A 20,467-nucleotide genomic window follows, 5' to 3' on the forward strand; every position below is an offset into this window, starting at 1 on the left:
ATCAACAAACAACTTATACTTGAACCAAATTGAAAAACTGCTAATATATTTTTGCCAAGAAAACAGAGAGCGCATAATTTCCTCTCCAGAAGTGCCATTTATTTCAAGGAGCTACGGCAACAAACATAACCTTTTTCTTTGTATCATTTTAATGAGAGAACCACTGCAATTCCCAGTAGCTTCTGGAGCGGTATAGACAAAGACATAACAGACATGCTTCATACTTGAACTAAAAATCACCCCTATTAAAAATCATCCGTACTGCAAACATTTTATTTTATTTTTTTAAAGTTTGTATGAAGTTCACGTTGAAGGTGAACTATGTAATTTTTCCGTCACATGCTTGTTTCTATGGATATCTAACTGCTCTGCCTGGAACAGTTCTACCTTACATTTATTCTGCTACATGTGATTTTATAGCTCAAAAAAAAAAAAAAAAAAAGCATTCTAAATGTGAGCAGGGTTGCCTTCACAGATCTGACCTGTATCTTGGTCTGGTTTGGTCTCCATGAAGACAGAAAGTTTCATGAAATACATCCCAGACAAAGCAATAACATCTCCATGAAGCAAAGCATTCAACAAACCCTTCCCCAGAAAAGTTACACCTTTAAATATTTCCCCATTTGCTCAAACATGGAGAAGTTGACTTTGTAGATGTGCAGCTTGATGGTGCTACTACAGGCCAAACAGTCAGTGTGTTTACATGTTCATTTGCATTCTGTTCCTGTCTGCAGCCAACATAAAGTACTTGGCACTCACAAGGATACTGTACTGCTCCTAAAGCACAGATGGCAAAATGCATACACTTTCCTCCATTTGGGAAAAAATCACGCATTTCCTCTTTACATAGATGCCACTGTAAAGCCTTAATGAGGGGCATTTGCATTATACAAATGGTGTGTGGAGATATGTAAAGAATGCTTTACAACTGACTGCGGTTTACATCTAAACCACAAGAAGATGCACTTGTTAAACTTTATTTTCTTGGCTACATAATTCCACACATAAATATATGTATATAAAACATCTAAAGTGGTAAACATATAGGAAAAAACATTGACTGAGATGGTACTTTTGACTGCCAGTGTATGTTGTCATATATAGAAAGATTTGCATTATATTGCTTTACTATTTTTAGAAGACTTTTTCATTTCCATACGGTGATTCAGTGTTATGACCAGAGATTAAATTTTTAAAAGGAATGACCAATGGGAAATAGGCTTAGTCCCAGTACAATGTTATGCCTGGTCCTTTATATAAGCTGCACTAATATTTGAGCTTGTTCAGCACATTCTGAGATGCTATGCAAATGTATTTCATAAAACGCACAAACTAGGGAGCCATTCATTCATCTTATGAGCTATTTTTCCCAGTCCCATTGGAAAGGAAGTTTTAGTTCATTTAGCCCACTAACTCCACTCATGTATTGCTGACCCTGGTATAATAAAATACTGCATGTTATCAGACCCCTCACTCTAAAGCAGTCACAATTCAATTAATGTGACAATTCTGGGGAAATAAAAGCTAACATGGCCACCAAGTAATTCCACTTTCACGGTGCAATGTCTCAAATCACAAGGCTAATCGCTACAGCTATACACTCTGTTAAAAGAGCACTGTGTAACTTTTATGGTGGAGGGTCGGCTGTCTCCTTGTCTCCATGGTGATATTATTGATTGCTCAGAATGAATTTAGTTTTTTCATTATCTATAACACACAACCATAAAAAATTCTCTAAAGTCTATATAATATTTGTTTGACTTTCTGACATGCGTGACAAAAAATAGTCTTGCAATGGACCAGTATATCTTGTATTTATTCAATTGCAGATGTATTTATTTCAAAACTACAGCAAAAAAAGCATGTGTTATTACTGTAAGCAGGCTCATTTCTCCACAGATCTGACCTGTAACTTGGCCTGAGGATGTGGCCTGCTTGTCTCAATGAAGATAGGTAAAAGAAATGCCATACTGTAGAACGTTTCAGGAAAAAACAAAAAAAACAATAACATCTACATGGAGTCAAGCAGGTGACGTTCCCTCTACTAGAAAAGTTACACCGTGTATCTTTAATTTGCAGTTTCTTCATGGGTCCAAGTAATTTCTCACAGTTGATTCGAGGAGAGTGTAGAGTGCTGGGAGTGTGCCAGTGGGTCTGTGAGTCTGTCTTTTGCACTGATTTTCTGTCTGTCTCACTACACTAGGCAAAATGTAATAGGTTTGAGACTGCTGCAAATTCAGGCTGTTTATTGCTTAAACATATATTATTTATTTAGTGAGAGTGGAATTAGAATTAAGGCTCTGGAAATTGGGATACAAAGGTGAGTTTATTATATATTTAGTATTTTTTTACTTCATTGCAATAGTTATTTATGTAGCCTGCGTAGTATTCCTCTCTATGTGTGAACAGTTACAGCAGTTATAAGAATAATTTTAGAATTTGAAAGTACATAAGGCCAATATTTTTAGTTATTGATCATTTTATTATTGGTGTACAGGAAGTTTAGCCTGATGCATCAGCCAGTTTCACTCTGTGGAAACCGTCTGACCTCACAGCATTAGAATTTGTTCACGCAACGGTAGGCGGGAACTTTTTTTTTATTTAACCAATTGCTGCTATTTGATCATGACGTATGTTAAAGTGCCACTAATGGGGCTAACTGGTATATTAAGCTTTTCCCAAATCCCGTAGGAAGAAGGGCAATAACGTCTTTCTCCTTGATAAAATTTACAGAACATTATCTTTCCGGCTTTAAATCCTTAATCAACACAGAATTTATTGGCTCTTCGCTGATTGGCTGGTGCCCGAACTTACACTTCCGGGGTTCTGGCAAACCATCTAGTGTATTTTGATTCCTGACCTAGTCTCTGGAGAGAAATGAAATTGAGCTGAGGCACTAGGTGGTGCCAGCCTGACAACAGGAATTTACTGTTAAATAAAATTCTGTAACTCATAATGATACATTTTGGATATTACAATACTTATTTAAAGGTCTTATATTATGCAAAATTGACTTTTGTGAGCTTTTAGCCATGTTAAAATATTGTTACTTCATCAAAAGCATGCTTGGAGTTGTGTTTTGTTGCTTCACATTTGTTTGTGTAATCCTGCACCATTACTCTGTCCACATTTCCAAAACTCAAAATGCTTGGTTCCACCTTGTGATGTCAGGAAGAGGTAGATTTGCAGCTACCGTTTACCTTTAGTTCAGTAGAGATTGGCATTTCCGGGGCAAAAATGATCCAAATGATTCTAGTGAAGGTGTATGGAGTTTAAAAACACAGTGGAGCAGTGTGTGTTACACATATGAATGAAACAAAACACAACTCCAGATATGTTTTTGATGAGGAAACAATTATAACAGATCAGAACATAGCGTAATATGTGCCCTTTAAGGCAGTTTTCCTGCAGTTTAACCCATATATGCATCTCAGCTCTTGAATCTTTAACTTGTCACCCACACTTCTACCTTGTGTACAGAGTTCCCTTTCCCGGCGGGTGGCATTATCCATTCATAAATGTCAGGGAGGCAGGAGAGGGCTGGTTAGAGGAGTTGAAAGCAGATGTTCCCTGGCTGCACTGACCCCATTCCACCATGTTGTGTCCACAGAGAAGTGACACATGTTAATGTACTCCACTGAAGCATGCACACTGACAGATCAGACCAGGGCAGCCATTTACACAACACAAGACTCCTGATTTTTACTCACACGTCACAGCTGTCAACGGGCCTGGTTAAATGGCACTTTGAAAAGGCAAATGTAAATGCAGGTGCTATTTGTCTCAGTTTCTCAAATCTGACAGTGATGGAAATGATTTAACCTTCTACAAGCACATTGTTTCGAGGAAATCAGGATGTATTCTAATGTCGTTATTAGAGGCATTTATTCATATATTGTTTTAGAAATGCACTTTGTAACATCTGGTGGGAGGTCTGCCATCTGCTGTTATTCGTGGAGATGTTGCGGTGCTAGAAATGTTCCACAGTATGGCATTAAATGTGTCTGTTTTGCAAAATTATCATGTGTTAGTGCGTGGGATTCGCTACTTCACAGATCTGATCAGTTACTAGAACAAGAAAAAACACTAAATGGATTTAAACAACACGTTTTCAGAAAGTTCATGATCATGTTTAGGAGTTTGATTTCTAACTGAAAAACTGTTTATGTGTGAGAGATTTGTTTAAAAAGCACAAATCATCTCACTTGTTGTAGTTCCAACTAAACCAGCTCTTTCTGATCAGATTGAGTTCAAATAAAGCTCAGATTAAAGTCTAACAGGCCTCAGATAGAGCAGTGCTCACAGTTAGAATCACACCCCAGGGAATGTTAATGACATCCACTGCAAAGTATCAAAAGTACATCACAAATCATCCCAATTAAATCATGCAGTTAGATAATTAAACACATTATTATCACTTCATCCATTCATTCATATCTTCATACTTCTTATTAGAGTATTTGTCATGCAGTGATATTTGTACAGATCACGAGGACGCTCTCATTGGCTCTCCTTCACACTCCTCCAGAGCACAGCGTCTGGTCTGGAGCATGTCTCTGCTCTCAGGCCAAAGCAGCTCTGACCTTTACACAGTATCATGGGGCCATCTGAACCTTTCACTGGAGCCCGGAGGACGTCTATCACTGTCCACTCTGCACCTTTTTACACCGCGACCTCTGACCTCTGCACACGCCGAGACAGAGGTGATACCCCTTGCGTTCAGAATCTATTTTTGAACACTCTTTACCTTTACGAAACCCCAAGACCTTAGTCCCCATTTTATTTCAGTTCAGGAAAATGCACTTTACATCATACAATATTTTTTGTAAAAGCAACTACGGTATTTGTGAATGAGACTAATAGATGCATTTTGTTGGGTGAGAGAACTGTCAAGAGCTACTATTTATGCTGTAATTAGACATCTTGTTGGTCTTGTAATTAGTGCTGTCATGCGATTAAAAAAATTTAGAGATTAATTAATTATGATCTGTAATTAATTAATCTAATTAATCTCATTTTAATCTCACCTAAAAATTGCTGAGAAAAGCCTTCAATTTGAGGTATTTTCATTTAAATTCATTATTACATTATTGTGGCAGATCAAAAGACTAATATAAATTTTAAAAAGTGACTTTATAAAGTCATTTATTGTTTAACAAATCTCTTCAAATTGGCTGTTGAGCCCAAGTCTCCATGAATAAGAAACTGTTTGTTGTAAAGTAGCAAAGATGAGGAAATCTGAACATAATAACTTTTGTCTACTTAAAGACAATAAAAAGTCCAGTCTTTCCTTAACCATATTAAAAAATATTATTGATAGAGAAATGCTTTATATATATGAGATCACTGGTTTTAGTCCTGGTTTAGACCTGGTTTAGACCTACTTTAGTCCTAGTTTAGTCCTGGAATGGATTAATCCTGGTTTTAGTCCTGGTGTTAGTTCTGGTTTAGTCCTGGTGTTAGTCCTGGTGTTAGTCCTGGTTTAGTCCTGGTTTAGTCCTGGTTTAGACCTGGTTTAGACCTGGTTTAGTCCTGGTTTTAGTTCTGGTTTTAGTTCTGGTTTTAGTTCCTGGTTTAGTCCTGGTTTTAGTCCTGGTTTAGTCCTGGTTTTAGTCTTGGTGTTAGTTCTGGTTTAGAGGCGCACAGGAGGAAGCGCGGTTTACGCCGCGTACGCGAGAAAACACGATCCACACGCGGCTCACGGGAGGACAGCGGTGTCCGCGCAGTGTCTACGGAAGGAAACGTGGTCCGCGTGGTGTGTTGTTTGTGTTTGTGTGTGTTTGTGTGTGTTTGTGTTTGTGTTTGTGTGTGTTTGTGTTTGTGTGTGTTTGTGTGCGTGTCCCCTCATGTGGCAGGTCACTATAGGACAGTAGTGCAGACATCATGAGCCTATGCAGGTTGTTTTCAGGCGATATTATATTTGTTATTTTCTTTTATATTTCACGTCGGGAGAATAATTTCCAAGACACGAATGCGTTTTTACCTGTGCGCTGCTGCCTCTGTTCTACTGGCTCTTCGACCTCGTCCATTGTGCGACTGACGCCGCCAACGTTAACATGACGTTTACATCACTGTTACTGCGCGCGTTTTGTGTGGGTTTCCGGCAATGAGTGGAATTACCGAAATAAAAAAATGTATAAATGTGTTTTGTGTGTGTGTGTGTTGTTGTCCCAACAACACATAAAAACAGGTTTTATAATAAAGAAACTCACATACAGAAACACTAAAGTTAGAGATTAAAAATGAGATTAACGCGATTAAAAAACATAACGCGCTAAATATGACTGTAATTAATTAATCGCAGTTAACGCGATAATTTGACACCCCTACTTGTAATACACTTCACAGGCTTGTCGAAGCCTCTCAAAGCTTTACACTGTACACTGTATACTTGGTGGGGCCCTGGGGCAGACTGATGGAAGCAAGGCTGCCAATTGAACCCTCCAGCACACCTAACGCTTAGGCTCATGTCACATTCATACTGTATTTTTTGGACTATAAGTTGTTCCGGAGTCGCACCAGCCAAAAAATGCGTAATGAAAAAGGAAAAAAAAACATATATAAGTCACACTGGATTATAAGTCGCAGTTTTGGGGGGAAATTTATTTTATAAAATCAGAGACCAGGAACCGGCATTTCATCTTGAAAGGCAAGTTATATAGAGAACAACAGGCTGAATAGGTGTCTAGAGCACAAACAACATAACATAGCAAGTGTACCAAAGTCTCAGTTCCACTCCAGATCACTGAAACCATTGAATTCTTGATCCTCGTTGTCATTTCTGAGCAACTCCGTGACCTCCGGAGGTAAACGAAGAGCCGCTTCCTCTTCTGCTTAGCTGTCGTCAGACTCAGCATCAGTTTCAGTTAGAATTATTCTGGTCTTTCTGAATCCTGACAGGATGGTTTTGCTTGTCAATGAGTCCAGGCTTTGTCAATCCATCCAGTGACATCTAGGAACGTTGCATGGCAGACACTCCCGACGGAAGCCATGAAGCTGTGTTCTCTGTCCACACTTTCCACCAGTCCTTCACAAGTTTCTCGCTCACTCCAAACTTTCGTTCTGCTGCTTGATTACCGTTTTCGGCTGCATATTTCACTACTTGCAGCAGGACAGCGGCTTTTTCTGCAGGAGACATGCGCAGTAAAGGGTGAAGTGACAGTGGTACGTGAGTAATAAAAGTAGAAGATAGTGACACACAGGCCTAGAGTGCCCTCTCTTGGCAGTCAGTGTGAAATGTTTAATATATAACTCAGGACCTTCCAAACCATGAAAAAAGTGCAACTTATAGCATGAAAAATATGGAAAAATATAACAGGTGGGTAAAGTGCCTTGCCCACAGTACAACCTGGTTTGATTGGGAATTGAACCTCCGACCATCTATAACAGATCCACTATCATGCTGTCACCGCACTACTCCCCTGTAAATGACTCTGAGCCTCTTGGCAGGTAATACATTTACTGCATATGCTTCCTTACGGCTTACAATTGTTTGTCATTCGATAACAACTACATTGCTCAAAATCATACTTGGGTGTACAGTTTGTATCTCTGCCAGAGTTACGTCCCCTGCTTGTTGGCTTTTGGATCCCACTTTACCTGTCTAAAAGAAACATGAGAAAGAAGGAACCAAGAAGAAGGATCAATGCAATTCTCATCTCACCGTGGGCAACAAAATAATGTCAAAAACCTGTCGACAAAAGACGAATTTCATCCAACTGCTGAAGGCAACGCTCCTGTTTCAAGGGCCGCCTGTTTGCCAAGAAGGAGAGGGAGCAAGGCCAAAATGAAAACCAAGTGTTTACTCCACTCAGAAACTTTTATGAAGAATATCGTTTTAATTAGTTTGGAACAGTTGAAGTTAAGAGTTTCATTTACTACCTCTGCTAGTGTTTAGTTCAGCCATAACCTTGGATGTATTAGGGTTTTTGCGTGGAGTCAGATTAGTCCTACGCAGCTTTTTACTCTGCACTTATATGTGGCATTTTACAACTTTATTATTATAGTGATGTCTGTTCTCAGATTTGTAGTGACATTTGAAACTGTTTGCTAAAGAAAAAAAAAATCAATGTTTATTTATTGGTCAGTTCAGTAGTACAGTTTGTGCCTTTCTAGTCCACATGGGATTTTTATGATGTAAGAGGCTATAAGGTCAAAAAGTTTGAAGTACATTTTGTTGTTCCCATGAGGACTTTAGCTCTCTGCATTAGACTCATCCATTTTATTCTGCAATAGGCAACATGTCAGGAGCTGTACCCAGGGACCCTTCTCAAGATCTCCTGCCAGGCTGCTGTTACTTAGTTTATAATGGATTTTTTAAGGATGGATGCTAGCAAACTCACTATTTTACTTAAAGAATAACATATTTTAGCCATGTAACATTGTTCCTTTATCTAAAACATACCTGGAGTTGTATTCTGCTTCATTCACACTGACATTTTTTGTTCTGTTTATGAGGTGAGTGCTCTGAGCTTTCAAAATCACATGAGGTCAAAGGTAAAAAATCTTGTTTTAAGCACAAATATCACTGGCAAACTTATCCTAAGCATTTCTGCATCAAAATAGCATGCCAATCAATTTGCTTGAAGGGGCACTGTCAGGGTCTGTCACTTGCTTGTTTCTGTGGAAATGTAACTGCTCTACCTGTAATGTTTCACAGTATGACATTAAACAGCACTACCTTACATGTATTCAATTACAGATGGCTCAAAAATACCTAGAAAAACAGGCATTTTGACTGTGAGCGGGGTCGCCTCTCCACAGATCTGACTTGTAACTTGGTCTGTTTTGGTCTCCTTGAAGATAGAAAGGTTTAATGGCATACTGGCCACACTGACTTGCCAAAGCCTGATCCCATCAGATCTCAGAAGTTAAGCAAGGCTGGGTCTGGTTAGTACATGGATGGGGGACCATGGGGAAAATCAGGTGCCACAGTGGGGCGCCAGTCACAAAAACTGACATTGTGTCTTTAGGCAAGGCACTTCACCCACATTGCATTGTATGAAAGTGGTGTGTGCATGAGTGTTGGGTGGTGGTCGGAGGGACCAATGGCGCAGATTGGCAGCCGCACTTCCGTCAGTTTGGAGTGAATGAATAATCCTTTGTAAAGTGTAAAGTGCTATATAAATAAAAACTTACTTGCTTACTTACTCACTCCCAAACATTCTGAACAAAGCAACAATATCTTCATGAAGAAAATATGACAAACCCTCCACCAGAAAAGTTAAACAATGCACCTTTAAACAGATGAATGGAACGTGTGTGTTTTCTTCTTGCGCATTATTTTAAAGGTGCACTGGGTAGCATTTCTGGTGGAGGGTCTGTCAACTGCTTGGAGATGTTATTGATTTGTCATAAAAGTTCCGTAGCATGCGTAACACTCATCTGTCTCATTCATTTATTCAACTGTTATTGCTAAAAAAAAAAAAACATCCAAAGATCTGTAGTGTAATTTCACATTGTCATTTGCTCGTCTCAATGGATTTAGTAAATTTATTCCCATACTGTGGAACTCTGCATGCAAAGAAATAACATCCCCCTGGAGACAAGTACCAGAAGTTGCGTAGTGCACTTTTAACATCTAAAATATGAAATGCCAAACACTATTACAATACAAAAAGTGCATATGTGTCCTTTAACAAGCCTTTTTATTTGTTCTCACAAAATAACACCTCCCCACTTTAGTCCCAGATCTTCAGGGTTTTTGTAGAAACTCTTAAGTGCTGTGTTGAAGTCCACAGTAAACCTTTGTAACTCTTAAAGGGATTGAGTGAGGAGCAGCCGTAAGCCCTGTCCCTCTGATTACACTGTGAGCGTGACAGGTGACCACACAGGGCCCTCCCAGGGACAAGATTACATGGAGCTGTCACTTTGCCTATTATTTCCTGTCGCTACCCGCCTGGATAAGTAAAAGTATAGGGCTGCAGGCATTTCCCATTGCCTTTGAACTCTCATAATAAAAATGACTCCTTGAAGTTTTTAATGAAAGCAACAATTTACCATTCCCTTTTCTGAGGGATGCTGCCGAGCTTATTTACTTTGATTTGCAACCAAAAATAAAATAAAATGCTCTGTCCTTTAATCTTCTTTATGCTAGTTACAAGAAGGGCTTTCATGCATTTAAATGGGGCAATCTTAAAGGAACAGCGGACATTGTGTGGCCAAGTTCTTCCTTGTTGAAGCATTTACCTCAGTACCTGAAGCAAATTTACATATTATTATGTAACAAGTGTCAATTATAACTACATAACCAGGTTCAGTGGTAATAGGGTTGTCACTGATCTGTTGTAATGTTGTTTCCTCATCAAAAACATATCTGAAGCTGTGTTTTATTTCACACATTTAACACACAAACATTTAACATACAAACCCTGCATATTTATGCTGAATTCGAGCGGAATTTCCAGGCTGTGCAATTCATTTTGATCGCAATTTCAATTTGTGTGTCAAACCATCTCCAAACTCATATAATCGAGTTGAAATGATTTACGTGCCGGCAAAAGTGAGGACTGGGTTGCGACGACTGTAGTTTTATAAAAATTCACACAAGCACATGCTGTGTGTAATGTGCATAATGGGAGCTACAGTACTGATTATATCTCACAGAGCAGCAGGGCTCATGTCTACCTCTCTATTCAACAGTTATTTCTGCCGCAGGACTTATTTTCTCGTTAAAAGCATTAGTTCTGCTGTGCGACATCTAAACAAACGTGATGACGTCATCGGCTGTGGCCCGTTTTGGTTGTGCAGGTGTGAGTGTGAAACATAGAACCCTAGGCATGCTTTTCTATGCCTTATTTCATGTTGAAAGTATATTTTATATTTTATTTATATTTTACTTTTTTTATATTATCGTTTTATATATTGCAAAACTGCTCTAAGGTACATAGTTGTAGCCTATATTCATTTTCAATTTGAAAGTTCTGTGTAAATTATCAAGTGTTTTTTTTTTTTTTTTTTTTTTTTTGAGAGAGAGAGAGAGAATTGTGTAACTAAAAAATAATTGCTTGAATAATCGTTATTTCACTATTGACCAAAATAATCGTGATACAGATTTTTTTCCATAACTGAGCAGCCCTAATCTGTACTGAACTAAGGTAAAATGTAGCTGCTTGAAAACTACCGCCTCATGACATCACAAGGTGGAACAGAGTATTCTGAGCCTTGGAGTTGTAGACAGACAAATAATAAAGAGTAACTCAAATATGTATTAATGAAACAAAACACAACTCCAACTATGTTTTTTGAGGAGGTAATAGCATTGTTACATGGCTTCAGACTTATTTTTAGGAATGTTGCTCAGCCAACTTTTTTACTTGGTATTTCAACATTTTTTTTCTCACAATAATATTCATATTCAGGGAGTATCTACGTTAAAAAAAACAAAAAAAAGCGCTCTGAAATATATATATTTCCATAACCTACAACCTTACACACTGAATTTATAATAAGATTTTCTCTCATATCCTTTCAATTCAATGCATCGACTGAGACGAGGCACTGGCTTTATTGAGTTGATGTGATTGTCTTGAAGAAAACAGCAGAAATAAAATAAAATGTGGTCCCTTTAATCTTCTTTACAGTGGCTGCATGCGGAGCTTCATGCATTTAAATGGGCCCATCCACAGACACGGGCAACAGAGAGTGTATTGACACAAGCTGCAGGTTCGCCAGGCCAAACCATAACTCACAGTGTAACAAGGCAAGCTATGGCCATCAGTTGTGGCTAGCATCTAATCTCTGATCCACACTGCTGCTATATCTTTCCCTATGGCCCTCAGTGTAGATGTATAGGAGCCACTGTTTTCCATCTTGGGACTGACCCCGCGCCTGTCACTGAGATGGACAGTGTCTTGGCAGGGCGGGTGCAAGCACTGCATCAGGCGAGTGAGATGGAGTGGAGCAGTTAAAGCACAACCAGCTTAGCCTATAGGGAGAAAGATGAGGTCAGGTTTGAGAATTGATGAGGCAGAGGTGTCGGTGGAAATTAAGGATGTTGTTAGGTGTAATAGACTGCTTAAAGGACTTAGGAGTTGTGTTTTGTTTCGTTCACGCATGTTAAACACACAAATCCTGCATATTTAGGCTGAGTTCTTTTCTAAAACAGTACGCATTATGTTCCACTTTGTTTTTAAACCCCTTAGGCTATGTTTACACTGAAACGAATCACTGTATCACCATATCGGAAACAATTTGCATTCAGACACATCGTTTCTGTGTCCGCAACCTTCCCTATCCACACAGCGTTGAGCATATTTGTTTACATTTTACAGAAACTAAACTTAAAACCGCATGGCTAATTTGCATAAACTAAGCGCTCAAAAAACAGCTCACTATTGTGCGCTGATGCAGTCCAGCTTCTGTCGGACTAAAGGACATGACTCAGTGGACCATGTGTGTTCTTTCTGTGACAGAGGGGTGTTCTGCTAATGGTGAGTCTGTTCTGTGCTTCTATCACTTCGGAGGTAGTTCATGTTAAACTTTTCAAAGATTATACGGCTGCAGGTCATACGCATAAACCGCATATATGAATGGACGTATAGTCTAGTCTCTTAGCATTTTGGCGGTGAATTACTTTGCGGTGCATAGACCTACATCAGCGTATCAGCTTTTTCAGGCGTCCACACAGTGCTGCATCAGATCCGTATTCAAATGAATTCATGGGAGCTGGTGGCACCAGATCGTTCCGTCTCTGGAGCTGTTTTCCATCAGATTAAAGTGCACGAACACAGTATCCACAACGAAAACGACTAGAATACGAACTAGTGTGGATGGGGACTTACACCTTCACTAGAATCATTTGGATGCTTTCAGATCTGAATTTCCAATCTCTATGGAACAAAAGGTAAAAGGCGGCTGTTAACATGAAAACTGTCACTTTTTGCATTTTGAGCTTTGAAGATGTAGACAGACTAATAATAAAGCGTTACTCAAACAAAACAGAACTCCAAATGTTATTGATGGGGTAACAACATTCAAATATGTTTAAAAGCTCACAAGAGTCAAAACTCCAAATTGTGTAAACTGCATTGTAAAAACTGTGTGTAAATTGTCAGTTTGTAACTGCCGCTTGAGATGTGTTAAATTTCTAAACGTCTCTCTAATACAGTTCTGAATATGGATGAATCTATTAATGGGTTTGCAGCCTCCTCCATTACAAAGATAAAATATTTTGTTTTGATGTGTTAATTGCTATGGAAATAGTTCTAAATTTTCCTCATTCTGAAACTTAATTAAAAATATAAATAAATGGTATGCTTCACAAACTGACATTTTGGATCAACAAAGCTATAATTTACAGTTGCATATAATTAACAGCCCACTCTATTTATAAATATACAGAAATATTAAGCTATCCTATCCCAAGTCACAAATGAAGTTGACAATTTGCTTTGCTATAGAGTCCCATTGCTTTCACTGCGATCATGCATGGCTCTGTGTATCATGTAATTTGAGGAGCCTGTATAGCTTTGTAAGGGTTCCCACTTGAGGATGACTGAAGACTAATAACCCAGAGTGAGGGTGTAGTGTAGAGTACAAGGTCTAGTTTAACATTAGCATCACGAGCTCTCGCCTGCTAAGTGTCTGCTGCCTCTCGTCTCACCTGCCTCTGCTCAGGTCAGTCCGACTGCTGGGCCTTGATCCCCCTTTTATAGCTTTGGCCTGAACAGAGCAAAGCACCAAACATGGAAGTTCAAAGGACAAAATATTCTATTAGTTGAGTCTCTTCTTCTTCCCTGCTCTGTATTCCAAAGCTCTTGCAGTACTTCACTTAACTCTAGTTATGACTGTTTTCAAATTCGCCGGCTTTGTAGGGGTGCATGGTTCATAGCTAAACCATTCTCATTTAGTTTCCAAATGGAGAGCAAAAATGATTGTAATTTATGAAGTTTGGCAAATCTATAATCAAATGTTTGACCTTGTCTGCTCTCATAAGGCAAGCGGGATCGGCTTAGTTACTGAGACCGCTGAATGCCAAATCCCATAGTGGGGCAGCAGTGGTTTGGTTATTTATATACTGGTGTGGACTCTTAATGTACTCTTGGGCAACAGACTTCATCCACCAGGGTTAGAGACCATGTTTACAACAGCAAATCTGGCACAACATACAGAACCATGTCTAATTTAAATGATACCACTCATACTACTCATCGAAAAGGCAACGTTAAAAAAGCAAACTCAGGCCTAACTGACTTCTAGAAATAAATATTGCTTTTGCCATCTCCAAAATGGACCATAAATCTCAGTTTGAACCTTGAATAAATTGTTTGGCATAGGTCACAAAACAGACTGTAGATTTCGCTGAACTAGTTCAAATTTCTAAAGTGCTAAGTGCTTCCTAAGGTAAACGCAATTGACACTAACGATGGTTATGAATGTGTGATCTCATCTGGATGCGGTTTATACAAAGAAACTTTTATGCAGCCATTTGTTACCCCTGAAGCATTGACACTTCTTGAACTCTGTACCTGTTTATTTTTCTGTTGTGTATGTGGGACAACGCCCCCTCCACAGATGCATGCTGGGACAGATCTGATTCTGAGTGTTCTTTGGCACCTCCACAAACACTCTGTGCTCTCTCTGCTCTCACTTCTCTGTACTGTCAACTCAAAGTGCATCCTCCATAACAGACTTGAACCGTCTCGCTTTTTCATGGGTTCAATGAAAATAAAATGGTTTAAAGTCACAGGTGTTGGAAACAGACTTCGATTTCAGTCAGCAACATTTTCTGGTTGGATTTTGTATTTTTTTTTTACGATTGTAAGCTTGTGCAGATCCTTAGTGCTGGCCATGATAGTGGTTGGCATCTTTCTCTCACTGTGCCCACAGGTCTCCAGATGTCTGCCGTATTGCTGAGGTGCACCATATGGCCTCTGGCACTGATGCAGGGTTTTACACAGCACATGTTAATTTGGGTGTGATAGAACTGCAGACTGTATAAAGAAGAGGACTAAGTGAGTGTGATGTCACCTATATCGATAGACTTCAGTCAAATGAAGCTCACAATGCTAGCAGTTATATAGTCAATTGGAGCCAGAGTAGATGGAGCCAGAAGCACCCTCATACTCACTTTCTAATTTGGAACACAGCAGCTTGTGGATTAGTTATGTCCAGAGGTGGAACCAAGTCCTTGTTTTGCAAGTCTCAAGTAAGTCTCAAGTCTTTGACCTCAAGTTCGAGTCAAGTCCCAAGTCAAAGACAGGCAAGTACAAGTCGAGTCTCAAAGTACTGGTCAGTAAGTCAGGTCCAAGTCGTCTGCTTTGAGCTTCAAGTGATTTCAAGTCTTTAAAACAAAGTACCAAATATAGCCTTTGATTATTGCAGTTTATATGAATTTTAAGATAAATGTACTTAAAAAGTCATAGTATATGTATATATGAGTATTTATAGAGTATATAAGAGTTGTAGAAAATAATTTAGTTAATTTTTCTTTTTTTAAATGTCTTCAGAATCGAAAGCATTCAAATTTAAAAGAACTTCTCAAGTCTTCTCAATTCACAGGCCTCAAGTCCAAGTCAAGTCCCAAGTCAATGACCTTCAAGTCTAAGTCGAGTCCTAAGTCTTAGTCCATTTTATCACGTCAAGTCTCAAGTCCTAAAAATAGTGACTCAAATCTGACTTGAGACAAAGTCCCCACCTCTAGTTATGTCCATTTACAGTCTATGGTTAGAATCTATGTGTAAGAAAGAGACGAAGAAAGGATTTCTTTAGATAGAGCATCTGTCTTATTAATAAAAAACATAATGCACTGGGATTATATAGCACATTTCAAGACACTTCAAGTGCTTCACAGTGTGTTGTTAATTCACTCAATTCGATATGTGGTAGTGGCGGTGGTGGTAGGATACTATTGTAGCCACAGCTGCCCTGGGGTCGATCAACGGAAGCAAGACAGCCAATCTGCACCGACTACCTTTCTGACCACAATCAATACTCACACACCACTTTCATACTAGGCAAGGTGGGTGAAGTGTTTTGCCTAAAGACACAGCAACACTTTCCATTATAGCCCATGCTGCCCCAGTGTGGCACTTGGTATTCCCAGCGGTCCACCATTCCAGCATGTGATCTCCCATCCAGCTGAATCTTTGGATGTTGTTTTGTTGGAAATATGCTGCTCAATATTCAGTACGTGAGAAAACTTTGAAATGGTGAAAAAAAAGATAACTAAAGAATATCAATGTGAACATGATACCAACTGTTAGAAATGTCAGGTGGTAGTGCTTTTTGTGCACGGTTTGACCAAAAACATGGTAGTTCAAAGGTTCTATAATACACAAAACTGACTCTTGTGAGCTTTAAGCCATGTTTTACCATGTTGCGTCTTCAAAAACAAACCTGGAGTTGTGTTTTGTTTCATTCACACGTGTTTGAGTAACCCTTTTCTATTAGTCTGCCTTTTACCTTTGCTCAGTATTCCAAGGCTGAAATTACCGAATGATTCTAGTGAAGATGTTTGGCATGTAAACACAGTGAAGCACCTCCTGTATTACAACATGTCATCACAAGTTAGATGCAAGGTTTGTGCGTTAAATAGTCTTTGAATGAAACTAAACACATCTTCAGGTTTGTTTTTGATGAAGAAACATTATAACATAAATCAGAAAGTAGTGAAATATGGGCCCTTTAATCGAAGTGTTGAATTACTTGACTGTCTGAAAGCTTTTTGTAAAATATGCTGTAGTTCTTTTCCAATTACAAAGTGCAAGGCTGAAATGTCCATTGAATAGTGAACTCTGCTTATTGCTATGGGAGTCTGAAAAAATATTATGCAGTGTGCTATGAAAGTTAATAGGTCGGCAAAATTGTATACAATGTTGATTAAACTGAATGACCCTGCTGGTAGAATTATATACAGTAAAAGTTTTAACGGCAGGTGTTATCTTTTTATGGTACGCATATGGATAGTAATAAAAACAATATCATCCGAAGGGAATCCAGAAAGGTTTCTCATACACAAAAAAGTGATTGCTTGGTGCCGAGAAGAAAATTTATGGTTCTTCATTACATCGTATAGCTCTCCGTTGTATAGGGCATGGCTGCTGGTGGTGTCTGCTGTCAAGTGTGTCTCTAGTACGTTCATGGACCCAATGGAAAAAATGGATGTATTTGTTTGGTCCACGGAGGGTCTTTGGGAGCTGTCTATGGCTGTGTCTGCTGCAACAGTCACTGCGGTAAATAACATCTGGGCTTGTTATCTCCGCTCCGAGCTAGAGAACAGGCACCCAAATCCTGCAACTTCCTCATTAGACTGCAGCTCAAGGGCTAGCATCAAGACACAAGCGTGAGGGAGAAAGAAAGAGAGGGAGAGAAAGAGGGTGTAAGAATGAGAGAGTGGTTACTTCACAGACACCACATCAAAATTGGGATGCGACTGGGATTACACCATGATCCAAACCAAGTCCACATCAAGACATAACTGGACTGAAGCCAGGACCACGCAAAATAGAACAGAAATATAAAATGAAGGTGAATTCTGTGTAATGTATACAATATTGTTAATTCCAGTGATTTCTTGATTAAAGACATGACCTGTGCACTGATCTATTGACTGAGGGGATGTGACAAAATCTCTCAAAATGGAAAAAAAATAATGGTCTAACCCACAGGTGTCAAACATAAGGCCCGGGGGCCAGATCCGGCTCTCCAAGACCTTTAATGTGGCCCTCGGCTGATTTTCTACTAAAATATTTTAATTATATTTTCTATTAAAATCTTGTTAATTTTCTGTGGTGTTTATCACAGCAGCGTCTCCAGCGTCTCTGTACGTGGCCCCTCCCACCAGAGCAGCACAAATGAAGACTTGTCTCTTTCCAAACGCTTAAAGGACGATCGTTTTGACTGTTGACCGTGACACCCTCATCAGAAAAATGTCAAGACTGAGAAAAGTGGAGCCGAGTGCAGGATTTTCCAAGAAAAATTGACTTATTCCTATTTTCATACAAGTTCATGTTAAAACATTGTGTTGAAATTGCATTTTTTTTTTTTTTTAAGTTTCAGGTTGTTCATAATATTATAATATTGTGTAAAAGAAAGAGTTCATCAATTAAAAAAGATTTCTGTAATAGATTTGAATTTCTCTGCACAAATATTTGAATTTATTTCCATTTTTGGGGTTTATATGACATGAGTTTTCTAATCCGGCCCCTTTGGGATCAAAGTAGGTTGGATACGGCCCCCGGACCAAAATGAGTTTGACACCCCTGGTCTAACCAAATATCTGACCAAAACTGCACTCACAGACGAGTAAATGCACAGGATTAACTGCAAAAAATGCTTCGTACTGATTGAAAAGTATCAGTAAACGTGATATTTATTTGTACAGAAAAAGAACAAAATAAACTGACAATCTCTCTCTGAGTAAAGCAATTAACCAACTAAGACAGATTAGTCAGTTAATCAACATGACCATAAACTGTGTGTGTGTGTATATATGTGTGTATAAAAAATGACATAAATGGCCTCCGTGTTCCAAATAGGAAGAAGTAAGCATGGGGGCGCGTCCGGCTTCATCAGTTGACTTTACATTGAAAAATTGTCTCCGCTCTTTATAACTGCTGCAGTGAGCTTCGTCAGTTTGATCTTCTTAAAATGTTAAGATCAACCCGCTCTATAATCCTGGTGTTTTTACTTCGCTATTTTGTTCATAACTCACCTTAAATCACAAAATAAAGGTGGATTTGACCATTATTAAACATTAATAAGGATATTTTATTGTTGACCGTCTCTCTGAACAATTAGTATTACTCAAGTTTTAACAACAGTCATTGAACCAGCAATCAAAGGGATCCATAAGTCGCCTATTTAGACATCAAATGTAGCCAATTTGTTTTTCCAGAAGAGAACGCAGCAGCACATCAGGCACAGCATTCAGTTTGTTTCTGTGCTTTGTCTTAATTTTTGTGAGCACAGAAAATCCCAATTCACACATATATGCAGTAGTGAAAAAAATAAGCATACATTCAAAGACATTCCCATGTGTTAGAACTGTATATTGCAGACCTACATGTAGATTGTGACAAGGCGACCCAAAAAAAATCTCTTGTGACCCACCTGAGTGTCGCGACCCAGTCTTTGGGAAACAATGGTCTACTGTATGGACGAGAGTGACTAACACTTACAGAGGTACAGTATTATCCTTATCCTGTATTCACTGATATGCACATTGACTTGGCATAGACAGAAATATGTTGCACTGTTCTATTGCATTGTCATGTGAAGAGTGTGTCAATAACTCTTTGAGAAAGTTGGGTGCTAAAGCAGTGTGTGGGTGAAGTAAAGGTGGGGAGCCTGACAGCACACCTTGTATACGTCATGTCTTGAGCAGAACACAGGAGCAGCTGGAGCTCAGTGTGAGGAAGGGGGACTCTGTGGGGGGGGCTCACACTGGGGTGTCAGGTGCTAACCACTCTGCTGGCTGTTCACATCTACAAACCCAACGAGCTGCTGAGGCAACCACACATCAGGAGAGCGCCAGACATAATGCAACAGCAGCAGGCATTTACACTTTACACAAAACATCTCACCATGGAACTTAAAAAGATGCTATATTACACAAAATTGACTCCATGTTATAATACTGTTACCTCATTAAAAACATACCTGCAGTCATGTTTTGTTTCATTCACGCAGGTTTGAGTATAGTCTGTCTTAGTCTGTCTACATTTCCAAAGCTTAAAGGGACAGTCCGGAATTTTGGACATAGGGCTTCATTTCCTAGTGAGCCAGAGATTTGGAGACATGTGGAGACACTTTTTAAAATATTCCATCCAGTCCTTGTATTTGCAGAGGTCGCTGCATGGCTAGGCCAGTGCATGTCAATGGCCATAGTTAGCGTGCCACTCCATAAAGCACCTGAGGCAAAACAATTATTACACCAGACTATCGATGTAAATGTCTGTGTAGATAGAATAATTTTAGAAGTAAAACCAACCTTGCATTTGAAGGATTTATGTCTGAGCAGCAGCAACAGCGAGTTGTACTTCCTCATAGAAACCTTGGCAATGGTGGAGTGATATCACCTACCACCTATCTTACTGGCAAAATAAAACTCCACTGCTGCTAAGAAAATAGTCCCTCAACATGCGACGATTCATGTGATGCAAGGCTAGTTTTATTTCAAATATTATTCTATCAACACAGACATTTACATCGACAGTCTGGTGTAATAATATATTTGCTTCGGGAGTTTTGTGGAGTAGGTAAGAGTGTTTTTAGTGGCAGGCTAACTATGGCCATTGACATGCACTAGCCTAGCACCAGCGACCTCTGCAAATACAAGGACTGGATGGAATATTTTAAAAAGTGTCTCCACACGTTTCCAACACTCTGGCTCACTAGGAAATGAGGTCCTGTGTCCAAAATTACAGACTGTCCCTTTAAAATGCTCTGTTTCACCTGGTGATGTCATTTAATGTCAGTTTTCAAATTAATAACTACTGTTTTATCTTTAGTTCGGTAGGGATTG

The 20,467-nt window shown here is 39.1% G+C and overlaps 1 protein-coding gene and 1 pseudogene across 1 annotated transcript in view; both read left to right on the forward strand.

Annotated features, from left to right (window-relative positions):
* Nucleotides 1–20,467, forward strand: part of lsamp (limbic system associated membrane protein) — a 356,532-nt gene that overhangs the window by 246,780 nt on the left and 89,285 nt on the right. The window lies entirely within an intron of this gene.
* Nucleotides 8,820–8,937, forward strand: LOC129407331 (5S ribosomal RNA; annotated as a pseudogene).

Source organism: Boleophthalmus pectinirostris, unplaced genomic scaffold (assembly GCF_026225935.1).
Source record: "Boleophthalmus pectinirostris isolate CB_2022bp ecotype Guang Dong unplaced genomic scaffold, ASM2622593v1 HiC_scaffold_9, whole genome shotgun sequence".
Taxonomy (NCBI): domain Eukaryota; kingdom Metazoa; phylum Chordata; class Actinopteri; order Gobiiformes; family Gobiidae; genus Boleophthalmus; species Boleophthalmus pectinirostris.